Source organism: Thermobia domestica, chromosome 5 (genome assembly GCF_964235325.1).
Source record: "Thermobia domestica chromosome 5, izTheDome1.hap1.1, whole genome shotgun sequence".
NCBI classification, from domain to species: Eukaryota; Metazoa; Arthropoda; class Insecta; order Zygentoma; family Lepismatidae; genus Thermobia; species Thermobia domestica.
The window spans coordinates 92,608,715-92,623,580 of record NC_137458.1 but is presented as its reverse complement, the minus strand read 5'-3'; the positions used below and the strand labels follow the sequence as shown (position 1 = coordinate 92,623,580).

Below are 14,866 nucleotides of genomic sequence, written 5' to 3'. Positions count from 1 at the left end.
GCCACTGATTGGCTGCCTGCGACACGTCGCTAAGAAGTGGTGGCCCGGAAGCGACGCTCGCGTGCGACCCAGTGTCCGTTTTTCCAATTTTACTGGTGGGTGGCCCACCAGCGATAGAAATCGGTGGTCCCGTCGCGACAATTGCCAGCGGCCCGCTTAAATTTTTGTTATGTTACAGTTGGATGGCCCACCAGCGACGCGCCGTTAGAAATTGGTGGGTCAGTGGCGACGCTCGCGGGCGGCCCGGTTTCCGTTTTTCCAATTTTACTGTTGGGTGGCCCACCAGTGACCGAAATCCGCGGTCCCGCCGCCACGAAACGCCTGTGTTCCACCAATTAGCAGATGCTTTTTCTGCCAACATGGAACACCGTATTTTGTAGCTCAAACATTACCTGATGTGATTGAATTATAGTAACCATAGCTAAGAATAAAAAGAAGTAATTGCTTGTTCTTGAAGTAATGGGTATTCAAATGCACTTTCTCTCATTTTTATTCATAGAGGTTTCACAGCTTTGGCTCAAAATCTGCAGGAATATCATCTGCTTCATTCTGTTTCTGCAGATTTTGAGTCAAAATCTCTATGAATAAAAATGGGAGAAAGTCCATTTGAATAACCATTTATAAGCATAAAACAATTGCATTAAGAACAAGCAATTTTATTTTTATTCTTACTATAGCTATTGTTAAAAAAATTAAATCACGTCAGGCATTTTGGGACTACAAAGTACAGTATTCTGTGTTGGCAGAAGCTTCTTGCTAATTGGTGGAAAATTAAGGAGGCGGACAATATGGCGAGTGGGACGAGGACGTAGACAACAAAGTGACGAAGGAGTTTTGAAAATTATTAACGATAACAAAGAATTTCACATAATTTGAAGCAAAATATAATTCAATAATTATTTATAATATTCAGGATATTGGGGAATTGTTTGACACCAACTAAAAAGATCCAATAAAGAAAAAAGGAATTTATAGGCGTTCCTCCATCGCTCCTACGTCTTTCTATCTCCCGAATGTATTTTTTACTCTAAAATATAATTCGTCGCTATCGATAAAAATGTCAATCGAGAATGTTAAAATTGTCAGACATGGTGAATTCCACAAGGTTATATTTTGCTATTATTGTCTGATGATTCTTTTGTTTTTTACTTTACATTTGCGTTATCATTTTTGAATGCAAAGTTTCAACAATTAAACTTCTTGAACTGACCTTGGTTGAAGCAACAAATAAGTGTAAAAAATACATCGAGGAGATAAGAATTAAGACATGTGTTGCCAAGCAGAGTTAAAAAATAAACCCTTTTCAATCGTGACATACATCATTCGATTTTAGATTTAAAATATACATGTTGGTAAGCTATTACCTGTTGGAATGTTTGACTGTAGGGACTAAAGTGCACAAACTGTAAATATAAATTATGAAAGATCCTGCACTTATGAACCACGAGTTCTCACCCCCATTTGTGTGGCAAATTGAGCTAGCCTTATTAAAAAATAATGCATTGATTGTGCATCACCACGAGAGTGTTACAGAAGTTAATAATGAATTTTAAAGTAAATATACGAAAGCATAAAATCTGGAAAAAACCAAAGAAAGTAATTAAAACTAAAATCTCACTTTATTCAAACAAACGCTTATTTATAAACACAAAACAAGAGGAAGTCTAAAGAAAAGTGCAAATGGTCAACATTTTCAAGCTATATCACAAGGAAAATATATGTGTTTAATTCTAAGGACCCCGCCCCTTTCTTATGGAAAATGACTCTCGGTCAAATTATTTCTAACTATGCGCAAACGAAAGGTCTTGATGTGTCGATTAAAATCTCCATGGGCACGAATTTCTAAATATTATATTTCTTGAGTTATATGGGTTTACAGTTAGGTGATGTCATGAAAACCGCGTGAAATAAAACTGTAATGTACCCATGACTGGACTGACCTTGCCTAAGTGCTTGTAGTTCACAATATGGCCACAGACGAGGAACTGCGCAACGTTTGTGATCCCATCGTGAACTACAAGCTACTTCGACAACCCTCGTGATGCATTATTCGCGAAAATGCAGATTCGAGGGGATCGAAAGCCAGTCAGCCAATGCCATTATGAGTTTCTGCTAGCTTTGATGTCATTGACTAACTGGCATCGCATCCTCCGAAGTAATATTTTGGCGAATAATGTATCACGCAGAATGTCAGTGGAGTACGCGCAGATTGCAGTTTCATTTCACGCGGATTTCATGACATCGCGTGACTTTAAACCCATACAACTCGAGAAGTATAATTGTTAGAGATTTGTGCCCATGGAGACTTTCTACCTACACATCAAGACCTTTCGTTTGTGCATACAGGGTTCCTACTTAATTGGCAAGCACGAATTTCCTGACTTTTGCAGGTTTTCCAGGGCACAATTTATAAATTTCCAGGGCTATATATAATATAAAAAAGGAACTTTATTTCTTCGGACCAGAGGTATACTGTGCATGTACATTTATATTCGTCGTTTAAAAGCCGTAACATCATTTTAAAAAAGAAATGTCAAACTACTGGCTCGTCTTGCGATGAACCAGAAGAAATTCCTGCTTAGCACTATAAAAGTTAAAAATTGGATTTGAAAGTCATAAACTCATATTGAAATTCCCTGACTTTTCCAGGTGTTGTCAGATTTTCATGAAATTCCCTGACTTTTTCAGGACTTTTCACGAATAAGGTGAATTCCCTGACTTTTCCCGGTTTTTCAGGTGGGTGGGAACCGTGGCATAGTTAGAAATAAAAAACTGACCGAGAGCCATTTTCCATAAGGAAAGGGCAGGGTCTTTTACGACTGAAAAAATAATACAAGATTTACGGGTGTAGAACGTGCATATGCCTATCTGGCTTTTCTACGGAAAAGTGGGAAAAATAAATTGTATCTTCAATATATATCGCGCAGTCACTTTGTGCAGTACTTTCAACATCACTAATACTGAATTCACTACATTCATTAATTCGATGTCACTAACACTGACTTCATGTGCTGTTTCCTTGTACGGAATGAAACTCATCTTTGTCATAAACAATGGTACTGTCTGATTCATTATTTCTAGAGAGTTCAACACTTGCCACTATATCTTCAAACTGTCGGTTGACCTCCCTCCTTATTCTTTCGTATGCACAGTTGAAGATAAAACACGGTGGTCACTCTTAGGCATCTGCATTCAATAGGATTTTTTCTGTAAAGGAAATATAAATGCTCACAGTGAAAGCTTCGGCTCTCCTCTCCCAACCCGTCTGGTGAACGTGGGAGCAGTAGACCAATTCCTCCCTCTGGGAAGAGGCCTCACCCAGTAGTGGATCGAATATGGCTGTGATTTATTATTATTATAAATCGAATTAAAATTAGATGAAGGGTCTTGTTATTCTTAGGAAAATATCCCAGTACATATAAATAGTGATGACAGATACAGAGTTAATATATCTATCTTCTACATCCTGCATGATTGGTGACGAACATCAACAATACATTGAACTACAGAGGGCTAACCAGAATTCAGACTGTCCCTACGGTATTGAAAAATTAGAAGGTATTCTGTGAAAAGCGGATACAAACCTGTGCATCTGTCTCGTTGACTCAGCTAACACAAACTTCTTTGTTTTTTGAGCTTACTCTGGACAATTATTACGACAGGAAAATTTTAAACTGTTTTTAAAATTCCTTATACGTACATACAGAACAACGAAAGGTGTCTAAAGGCAAATTGGTAAATCAAATAAGGGAAATAGCTTTTACGAATATGCTCGCAAAGAAAATGTAGCTACCTTTCGGTATCATCATCAGCATCATATTTTAGTCCTTTACGTAACTCCTTACCCAGGACGTAGCATTAAAATAATAATAATAATAATAATAACAATAATAATAATAATAATAACCATTGCCCAAAAACGAAACTTTTCATGAAGATGAAAAAAAAACTTTTCTTAGTACACACTAGGAGAAATTGTGCACATGAGCTTCCTTAAGCATGTTCTAGAAAGTCTGAGACACATGAACAAAGATATTTGAAGAATTTCTTACTTTGTACTAGGGAAAGTTTTACTTTTACTATCCTCCCCTCCCCCAGCTTTTTAGGTAGTTTTCTTTAAAAATTGCCTATTACAGAGACTATCATGTTGGCACTTCCGGAAAATTTCTACATATTTTGTCGATCATGACTACCTGCCCTCCCTCAGTTCAAATATATATATATATATATATATATATATATATATATATATATATATATATATATATATATATATATATATATATATCGTTTCTTGTGCACGCTCTAGCTGCCGTAATTTTTCACGTATTGAAACCAAACTTGGTACAAAAATTGGTCGTATTAATAGCTCGAATGAGTTCGTTAACCAGAATGATCGGATGAAACATTTAAAAACGGCGGCCATTTGAACTTTCAAAGAGTTCATAATTTTTACAATTATGAACCGATCTGCTCCATATTTGACCAAAATGTTGAGATTAACAATACACTAGATGTGTGTGAAAATCAGAACGAGCCGTTAGAAAATTTCAAAGTGGCGGCCGTTCAAAGGAGCAAAATAAAAAAGAAAGAAAAAGCTATCTTCCCGTGAACGATGATCGAACTAGGGACCCTTGCATTACTGAACCTATGCCTTAGACCACTTTTTTTAACCATTCACGTCGATCTTTGTTACACATTCATACCACATATACTAATTTCTGATTATCGTTTTCCGGTTAATACATTCCACAAGAACAACCACGACACTGGACAACAACACCCAAGCCGAAGGCGGGAATCGTACCCACTACCCTCACAACCGTGCGGACAGCAGCCGAACGCGTCTAACCACACCGCCACGCATGTGGCTCCACTCGGGAGGGAAGAAGGTTATTTCTCAGTATTTGTATATTTCAATCTATCAAGAGAAGTCCGTGCAATACGTCGCGCATCAATAAAATACATGCTTCAAGGAAATCTACGTCCTTTGCGGCCTTGTGCCAAAAGCTGCTTTTTTTCCTTTGAATAGCACAGTTTTTGAAAAAAAAAGATTGACATAATAAGCCAGTAAATTTGCAAAGGAAAAAATAAAGTTTCCAACATTTAAATTCTTCCCAAAAAATGGCTTCTTTATTTTAAAAAATATTAATAAAATAATTTATAATCTCTGTTTTCTGACCTTGGGCTGACATGTAATCTAGTCGGTAAAGTGACCTACTGCCAATCTGGCGACCTGTTTTCCACTCCCGGTGAGAGTAGAAGGACATTTTCAACTGAGGCTCTAAGTCCTACGGGTTTTCGTCCGCATGATTCTGGTTTCTTACACTGTAAACTTGCTCCAATATCTTCGTGTGTATATTCGTAAGTATTCTTTTCCTATATACAAATATTTGAACGGTAAGCTTAAATGCAATGCAGCGTGAACAAGAACTTTAGGCTTAGAGCCAAACGGTGAATAAAATAGGACAAATGTTACTAGTTTTAAAAATACTAGGCCAGTAACTAATTTTACTGCTCTGAGCTATGCATGTTTTACAGCCTAAAGAGTTAGAAAATATACTGCTCAAGTATACCTGACGTCTTCTTTCCTTTCCTCCGTTCCTGTCCACCGCACCTTTTAACCATCTTTGGATAATGTGTATAATTCGGTGTGTTGTGACATTATATCCTGGGAACTTTGCGGCGACAACATCTGGAAGATGCAGATAATTTGATTTAGAAGTACAAAAGTGGAGCAAAAATGGCGCACTGTAAAATATTAGTATTGACTAACTAACAGTAAAAGATGATCACTTTCTAGTATTAATTTTATTTTCATTCTCTTTCCAGTGAGCTTCTCACAAGGAGGGTGTCCGAAGTGTAAATCTCAGATTTCAAAAATGTTTGTGCAGATCGTTAGGGGGGTTCATAGAATAAAGATCAGCACAACAAATTTCGGCGGAACCACATATTTAGGTGGGGCAGTGCCCCTTTTCGATTGTAGGCTTTCGTAGTAAAAATCGGCCTTTTGATTTGAAAATTGACTTATTGTTGTCGACAATCGTTATCATTCGTGTTCATTTGCGTAAAGATACTACAATTGTGGGTCAGGGATCCCTATGTGAGTGGTGGGTCCGCCTCACAAATGTGATACATGTTCCCGCTTCATTTTGACGAGCTGAATTCAAATATGTCATTAAAAGTTCTTTGTGGAGCCTATGTGCGGCACAGGTCTCTACCTAGTTTCTGGGATGCTGAATCACAAGTTGAAAGAGAACTGAAGGGCTTGAAATAGGTTTTCAGCAGAATCAGTGCTTACTGTATGGATTGAAGCCAAAAGAGATTTCATGCCTGTATATGACATGGATGTTAGGAAATGGGCAACTGAAAAAGCGAAAGAAATTAATCTTGAAAACTTTAAGGGTCCCAAAAGTTGATGCACCCGTTTTAAACGGAAACATAATATTGTGTAGCGAGAAATAACAAAATTCGTGTCGCGAACAGACGTTGACACTTCAGAACAAATAGAAACGTCGGCCATATCTTTCCAGCTAGAAGTCAGGGATACGTTACCGGAATTCGATATAGACAATACTTACAATTCCAATCAAAGTGTTTTTGCAATGGAACTGCACTATAATCGTATGTTAGGCATACAAGGTCGGAAAACAGTAGAAGCTTCTGCACAATCCAAAAATGCCTTATCTCATAACTATACAATAATACCCCTTATGTCTGCAAATGGAAAATTTGTTGGGCCATTATATATTGTATTCGCAGAACCGACAGGAAAATTTGGAGCACAGGTTAAGAAAACTTTATTCCAGCCCCCAAATGTTAAGGCTTCTGCATCAATATCTGGAAAGATGAGTAAGATGCATTTGCAGGAGTGGATCCGTGACGTTTTAGTTCCTAACATAGGAGACAAAAGTATCTTGCTCGTAGATTCATGATCATCTTTTAACGAGAAAGAAACGCAGCAACACATTCCGGACGAAAAAATGCTATGTAAACAGATTCCACCGGGAGCAACTTGGGCTGTACAACCACTGGATATTTGTGGCTTTAGAATATGGAAGAATTATGTACGGAAAATGAGAGATCTCGTAATTTTAAACCAAATTGATATACAACTTCACAACATAACAACATTATAAAATTGCAATCGCTAGTTTATGAACAACTATCATCGCCAAATTACCATGATGTGTTCAAATATAGTCGGAATAAATCCGGATATGTAGATGCGAGGCCGCCAGAATTTGTTAATCCTGTGAGTTTCTCATTTTCCTTAAACGACACTATCATATGTGATGAGTGCGAAGATATAACACTCCTGAAATGTAGTTGGTGCTGCAAAAGTCTTTCCGCGGAACACTTTTTCGAACAGTTTCATTTCTGTAAAACATACAATACATAAAGTAAGCACGAATTCTGCCAAACTTCAGCCCTTCAGTTGTCTTTCAACTTGTGATTCGGTGTCCCAGAAACTAGGTAGCAACCTGTGCCGCACATGTGCTCCTCAAAAAACTTTTAATGACATGTTTGAATTCAGCTAGTCAAAATGAAGGAGCAACATGTATCTCACTTGTGAGGGGGGCCCATGTGGCGGATCTAGCCCGGGGCCGGGTGAAGCCCCAGTTTTTTTAGTGACAAAAATAATTGAAGCTATTATTTATATCTTCTTGAAAGTTTATAGTAAACTCATGATATAGTATCATAGCCTGGGGTAGGCCTCCCCCAGTTTTCACCTTCTAGATCCTCCACTGGGGACCCCTTCACACACAGTGATCCTCGACCCACAATTGAAGTATCTTTACGCAAATGAACACGAATGATAACGATTGTCGACAACAATAAGTCAATTTTCAAATCAAAAGGCCGATTTTTACTACGAAAGCCTACAATCGAAAAGGGGCACTGCCCCACCCAAATATGGGGTTCCGCCGAAATTTGTTGTGCCGATCTTTATTCTATGAGCCTCCCTAACGATCTGCACAAACATTTTTGAAATCTGAGATTCACACTTCGGACACCCTCCTTATCAGACAAAGTAACACCAGAAATGCAATTGGCTAAAAGTGATAGAAAATAAATTGTATTTACGCGCGTGCTACTGAAAAAAAATGTTACAATTTGAAAACAATACTAACACTCCAACTCAGAGCGGGTGATAATATACTAATCACTACTCACCTCAATGTTTAAAAAAAAGACAAAAAATAAAATAAAATAAAAAGTTTTTCATCTAGTGTCTGCAATACATGCACGAAGCACCGGAGTTTCCGCTTACGGTATCATTGAACGTACTACGTATTAAATAAAAATATAAAGGTAACTACTAATAGCAATGTAAAAACTAAACAAAAGCAATTTCAGCTGTTTAACATTGTCATGATCTGTTGAAAACGGATATATAAGTAAAACGAGTTTGTACGTTTAAAAACACGCTGAAGGAATAAAAATTACGAAGAGAATTAAGAATTTTATACTGTGGTGATTTCAAGTGGATTAAATCTCTTCTTAATTTTTCCTCCCCAGCGTGTTTTAACAATTCATTAACGCTTTTCCTATGTATCTTTCTTAAACAGATAACCGACGATGACCATGTCAAAGAGCCGAAAGTTTTTTTTTAAATGCAATCACTAGTTATTTTATGAGTAATACGTTCAGTGGCACCTTAGGCGAAAACTTCGGTGCTTCGTGCATGTATGGTACGCACTAGATGAGAAGAAGGATAATTGCAAACTGAATATGCTCATTATTAAAAAGAAAAACTGTATAATCACTCACCAAATCGCAAATATGGAATTCTAAATAAATTAGAAGCTCCGGTAGAAGTAGCGCAATTGTGATGACCAACTTAGAGGAAATTTTGAGCTCTGTTAATTAAAATTGAAAGAACACAATATCGGAAGGTAGTTAACATTTATTAAAAGTGCTATGAACACAAAAATAGATAACCTTTCATACCTGATTCTCCTGGTGAAACTGCACCGGATGTGTGCCTGCTTTTAACACTCGATGTTGTATCACCTTCGCAACTTGGAGTATTCTGACCATGACTGTTGACGCGAGTGGAGCTTGAAGCAACAGTGTTACAGCGAGAACCTGTAAAAAGAAAAAAAAAGCGTTCTGACACCTGAATTTAAAGTGATACACATGCTGTTACCGCGGTCTACGAATTAAACCCGAAAAAAAAACAATAAAATCCGAAAAAAACCATATGGGCCCAGGTGGGTTGGCTTTTATTTAAAAAAAAGCAGGTCTTCTCAAACCCTGCGCAATTGTGATACGCAATTACGCTTTACAATTAAATTAAAATTGGTATGTGTTTAACGTCCCATTTTTGCAGCGAGGGCCATACCAGATGTGAACCTACAGTATAAAGTGGGTTCCGAAACACTCCATTTACGGTGAGCTCCCAGCGGGAATCCAACCCGCGACCACGCGCACTGAAGGCAAGCACTCTAAGTATCAAGCTACGAGGAAACCCACTTCACAATGCATCCACTGATGTATACATAACGTGTGTTGAAAAGTAATGTTTGTCATCTGGACACTGTTGCCTGCTGACGAAAAACCAGTAACTTGTATATTGTTAGCCCGATATGCATGTCTGTATTCCGGACATTTGCACTTTTCAAGGCCAATCCAGTAATATGAAAATCATTCTTTTCTGACAACATTTTCATGGGTAAACAAAATCTGCACTCATGTCCGGATGAATTCCTACCTGTTTACATATGCAAGTGTAATTAAAGTTCTACCAAATTTTCTATTTAGTAGACCGTACGGTAAACTGAACCCTAATTTTTAAATCTGATGGCAGTGGGAAGGAACCTACATTTTGAAAATAAGGTATTTCATGCATTTCCTTCACGGTAGAACTAGCGGAGTTCTATAGTTTTACCAGGGCTGTGAGAGTTTCAACAGGACCTTTTGGACCTGTAATTTTTACTGTTTTTTTCACTTGGAAATCTTAATTTGCACCCTCCACATAATGTGTGAGTTACCACTATGTTGTACCTTTATTAACAAATAAGATATAATTTTTTGAAGTTAAGTTTGCAGCTTAGTGTCAGCGTTTACCATCACCTATATCTTCTAACAGTCCTTGCATTTTTAAGTACAAGGGCGTAAATCCCACATTTCGCATCATAAGAAACTGTATTTAACGATTACTAAAGCAAACGAACCTAATTTTAAATGTATTCAAGCCAGAATTCTTAGGGAACGATCCGAGGATTTTACCTGTCTCCAGATATAAGTTAAGGAAATGGCGCTAACTTATCTTTTTTAAATGTGTATCTCGGTTATTAATTAATATACAACATTGTGGCAACTTACCATTATGTTGAAATTCAAAATTCCAAGAGAAAGAAAACTCAAAACAAAGCAGTAGAAATTATAGATCCAAAAGGTAAATTTACGGAGTTTCAACAAAGATTGCACGGACTACAATTTTGTGACGGTGTTGCGGACCAGTGATCTTGAACCTTCCCTTTAATTGTTGTTGCAACAGGAGGGCAATACTCACTCCATCCTCCCCTTCCACTCACGTTTCACTTGGTTTAGCACCATCTTTGGAACTCTCATAGTCCTTGCATACAGGAAGGCACAGTTCCAATTGGCCAATGCTCCTGCGTAAGACAAGCGAACCACAATTGCAACCCTTTCATGAGTTTATAATGAGTGGCCTGCGTTCTAAAACAGCTTTAACTAACTTTTATTTGACAAGGGTGTAAAATAAACTGATTCCCCCCCCCATATATGCACCAGTACGAATTTTATTAGTTTTCGAAGTGCAAGGGCCTAAATGTGTTAAAGTAATAATCTTTACACCATGAAGAAGTTCAGGGTTCTTGAACACATGTCTAAATTTCCCATTTATCTGTAATAAAGACAGAAGATAACGTGTCCTGCGGGGCTCTTACACGCCTTCAGTTGCTAACGCTCGCTCTGCAATAATGAATTAGATATTTTACTTTCGTACAGAAAAAAATACAACCTAACTATTAACCTATATGGGGACTTGTGTTCTAGAACCTTTCCAGGAGTTCATTTTATCATTTGTAAACCAAACTCGTTTAAATTTAACTAACTTAAGCCAGTACTATGTACATGGGGGTCGGGCATCTACATCCTTCGCCTTTATTTGTTTCACAATATATAGGAGGTATGTGCATATTTTTATTTCGAGGCTATAACTTTTTTTTAGTGTCTTACTAGTACGTTGTAAACAATTTAGTACATTTCTAAAGAGTGCCGTATCGCCGTATCGCCGAACCAATTTTAAGAAATTTACCGGGTCAATTGGAGAATTTATTTAAGTTTGTGAGGAGGAATGAGTGAAAGTGAGGTAAGTGAAATAGTAAAAGTGAAGAAAGTTGTTATTTTTGATGTTGTAAGAGGCACTGTATGTGGAGGCGGAAGGATTATTTCGCGGAGAGGTACATTACTTATGATATAGTAGCGCGAAAGGCATGGCGTTGGGGAAGAAGGAAGAGCATTTCAAGGGCTATTTAGCGGAGTATTTATTTAATGAAAGGGAACCCCAGGGAACTGTTGTACACGATTTTCTTCTTGAAATTGGGAAAGCTTACAAGCCTAAATTTAGAAGGTAAGTGACTTTCAACTGACTACAGGTAACTTTTAAATGATAAGTGCTATTGAAATTTTAATGATCGCCAAAACCCACATGCTGTCACTACCCTCGCTTACGCGGATACACACCGTCGCTGACGCGCATGTTCCTTTCGGGCGCATTCCGTCGCTCCGCTCGGGCCCCTCTGTTGTGCTCCTGCCCTAACTAGGTTAGATAGCTTTCGTGCTTTTTAGTGGCCACGTAGCAAAGGATGGTTGGTGTTTTTGCACTGTAGTTTTTATAAGTACACGTAAGTAACTTAATATATACTTTTGATATGTAAGTAACCTAACGAAAGTAACGTCGTCTAACGTAACTTAATGTAATTCAACAAAATATAACCGATTGCAGCACGTTTTGGTGCATTTTCAATTTTCAAACTGGTCCTGCGATACGGCACTAATGCCTCTCTAAACCTTATTCTACGCAAAGTTTACAATTTTCCTCGATTTGGTCCAGCGAGTATAGCAAGTAAATTTAAAAATCTTACCTTTAGTGTAGTTTACTGCCCCTTCGTAGGTATCCCATGTTCTCTCATCTGGTTCTTCATGAAATATTATCTCTCGTGTCGTTTTGTTCCATGGCAAGTGTGTCTTCTTCCTTAAACAGAACCCAAAATAATTTGCACGTCCTGCCCGCCACACTTCAGACCCGTCTGTAAAAAACAAATGAAGACCTCCTTCCGCATGCGCGCGGCGATGTTGACGCGTTCCTTCCTCGGCGAATCGAAGAAGCGCGGACTGCAACGAAGTACACGCTGTCACGTGGTGGCACCGTCACTATGCCGCTGCTACATATCTCTATCCGACTTGTCGGAACTCCGCCGCCAGCGGCCCACTGGTGATACTCTTCGATACGTCACTATGACGACGAGTCGACCATTTCCCTGCAGTGGCCCACTGGTTTTCAGCGACTCTTACGGCATGGGGCAGCTACTTCACAACACACTATTCAACGTATTCCAACGGAAGCTCAATACATTTTTTACAACGGTGTTGTAACGTTTCTAACCCTTGCAAATAGAAGGTCTTTTCCTGCTGTGCAAATCGGCCCTCCACCTCCGCAATGAATACCTCATCCGATGGAAAATGTTTGCTTTGAGATGTTTTTGAGTTGTGGGATGAGGCGATAGTCGGAAGGGGCCAGACCAGGTGAGTACGGTGGATGAGGTACAAAGGTGAAGCTCTGATCCATCAGTAATTGCATGGTTTGATGAGTCTTGTTATAGGGTGCATTGTCCTGGAGAAACTGAACACCACTGCTCACTTTTGCCCGACGTTTTCTCTTCAAAGCCTTCTTCAGCTCACTCAAATAGTTGGAGTATACCCCACCACTGATGGTTTCACGCTTTTTAAGGTATTTGATAAGGATGGCACCGTCCTTATCCCAAATCACCGATGCAAGCATCTTTTCAGCTGATCTTTGGCTTCGGAACTTCTTCGGTCGAGGAGATCCACTGTGGCGTCACTCCATGGATTGCTGTGGATCATAGTAGTGCAGTCATGTTTCATCTCTGTCACCAGACTGCGTAAGAACTCACCAGGTTTTTGAAAACTTTTGCAAAATTTCCTGTGACCATCTGCACCCGTGTTCTCATCTGGTCAGCAGTCAAACATTTTGGGATCCATTTGTCAATGACCTTCCGCATGTCCAAATATTCGGCTATTATGACACTCATGTGCTCACGCGATATCCCCACACACGCAGCAATGTTTTTGATCGCTATGCGCCTATCCTCCATGATCATGTTATGCACTTTGTCGATGTTTTCCGTGATCACTGTACTTGAAGGCCTGCCTGCGCGAGGTAGATCTTCAGGGTCATGATGACCAGTCTTAAAACGTCTCACCCACTTCGCTAATGTTGTATATCCAGGAGTGTGTTCCCCCAAAGTATCCTATAAAGTTTTAAAAATTTCCATATAGGATTTGTGTTGCAACACAAAAACTTGATGACACTACGAAGCTCATTCTTCTCGAATTTCCTTAAATCCTCCGCTATATCTTCTTACAGAATCTATAACAAAGGAAATAACGACGTTTAAATGATCATATACGGTATAAGAGGATGACAATATATGACCTTGCTACTGACTACAATGGCACGTTTTGATTTTTATTTTCTCTTGGTGATTTCATGAATTTTCCATCTGCCCCTTATATATATATATATATATATATATATATATATATATATATATATATATATATATATATATATATATACTTGAACATTTCTAGTTGGTATGTTTTTAGCAGTGGAGTAACGTGTTTTTTTAAAGTAAAAATTTAAAAAAGTGAACGATCATGAATTGACGTTATATAGTATTTTGATAGACCTTAACAGCTGCTTTACTGTTTTGACAATTTTAAAAAATATGCATTTTAATAAAGTAGTTTTAACTTTGTCCTATTCTCTATTACTTTCTGTTGCTATTTAAGTTTTCAATTTGCATTATTTAGCGAGATATGATAGTATTTAGTCAGGTGTCAATTTTTAAAAATGAAGTTTCCTACACTTCTTAAACCGAATATGATGTTTGTTTAGCAATACTTGCAATATTGTTTCAGAATTTTTTGGGTATTACTAGTCGGTTCATGCATCACAGCAACAGTACTAATTATATTGGAGTCATGGCGGAAGTATCAAGAAAACCCTACAGTATTAACAATCAACAGAAAGCGGGAGGAATGGAAATTCAATATGCCATCTCTGACTGTACGTGGTGATCCTCCATCAAACATGCGGCTTATCAAAAAATTTGCGAAAAGGTAAGACGAACGTATCAGTATGTAGCCTATATACGACTTGCTGATGGAAAAATTGTAAGATACTAATTACGTTAAAATATTGGCTCCAAAGACTCAGCACAAAATTATTTTACTATCCACACTTGATATTACAGTAGAATATAACTCAGACAATTATTATAGTATAACATAATTTTGTCAAAATGTATATAAACTATTCTATCTCCAGTTGCATGTACAATGACAACTATAAGGAACGTAATATAAAGAAAATTAAAATAGTTGTAGGGATGTTATTTAAAGGTGAACTTAAGAAATAAATTGATATGTATAATTATGATTTTCTTAACACAGCTACATGTTATTTTTTTTTCATTTGATGGTGAACTTTAAGTTTTACTCTGACAAATACGCAAGAAGAAAGACATTGTAACGATGTCAGTTGTTTGTTGCTACTTGTGTAGAGTTTTAAAGGTTTTGTCATGAT

At 37.9% G+C, this 14,866-nt stretch overlaps 1 long non-coding RNA gene across 1 annotated transcript; it reads right to left on the bottom strand.

Annotated features, from left to right (window-relative positions):
- Positions 1-5,404: 5,404 nt before the first annotated feature.
- LOC145684668 (uncharacterized) lies at positions 5,405-12,261 on the bottom strand. The gene is made up of 3 exons (XR_014131354.1): positions 12,120-12,261; positions 8,956-9,093; positions 5,405-5,695 (listed from the first exon to the last, which is right to left on the bottom strand). It is a non-coding gene; the product is annotated as an uncharacterized LOC145684668 (long non-coding RNA).
- Positions 12,262-14,866: the final 2,605 nt, after the last annotated feature.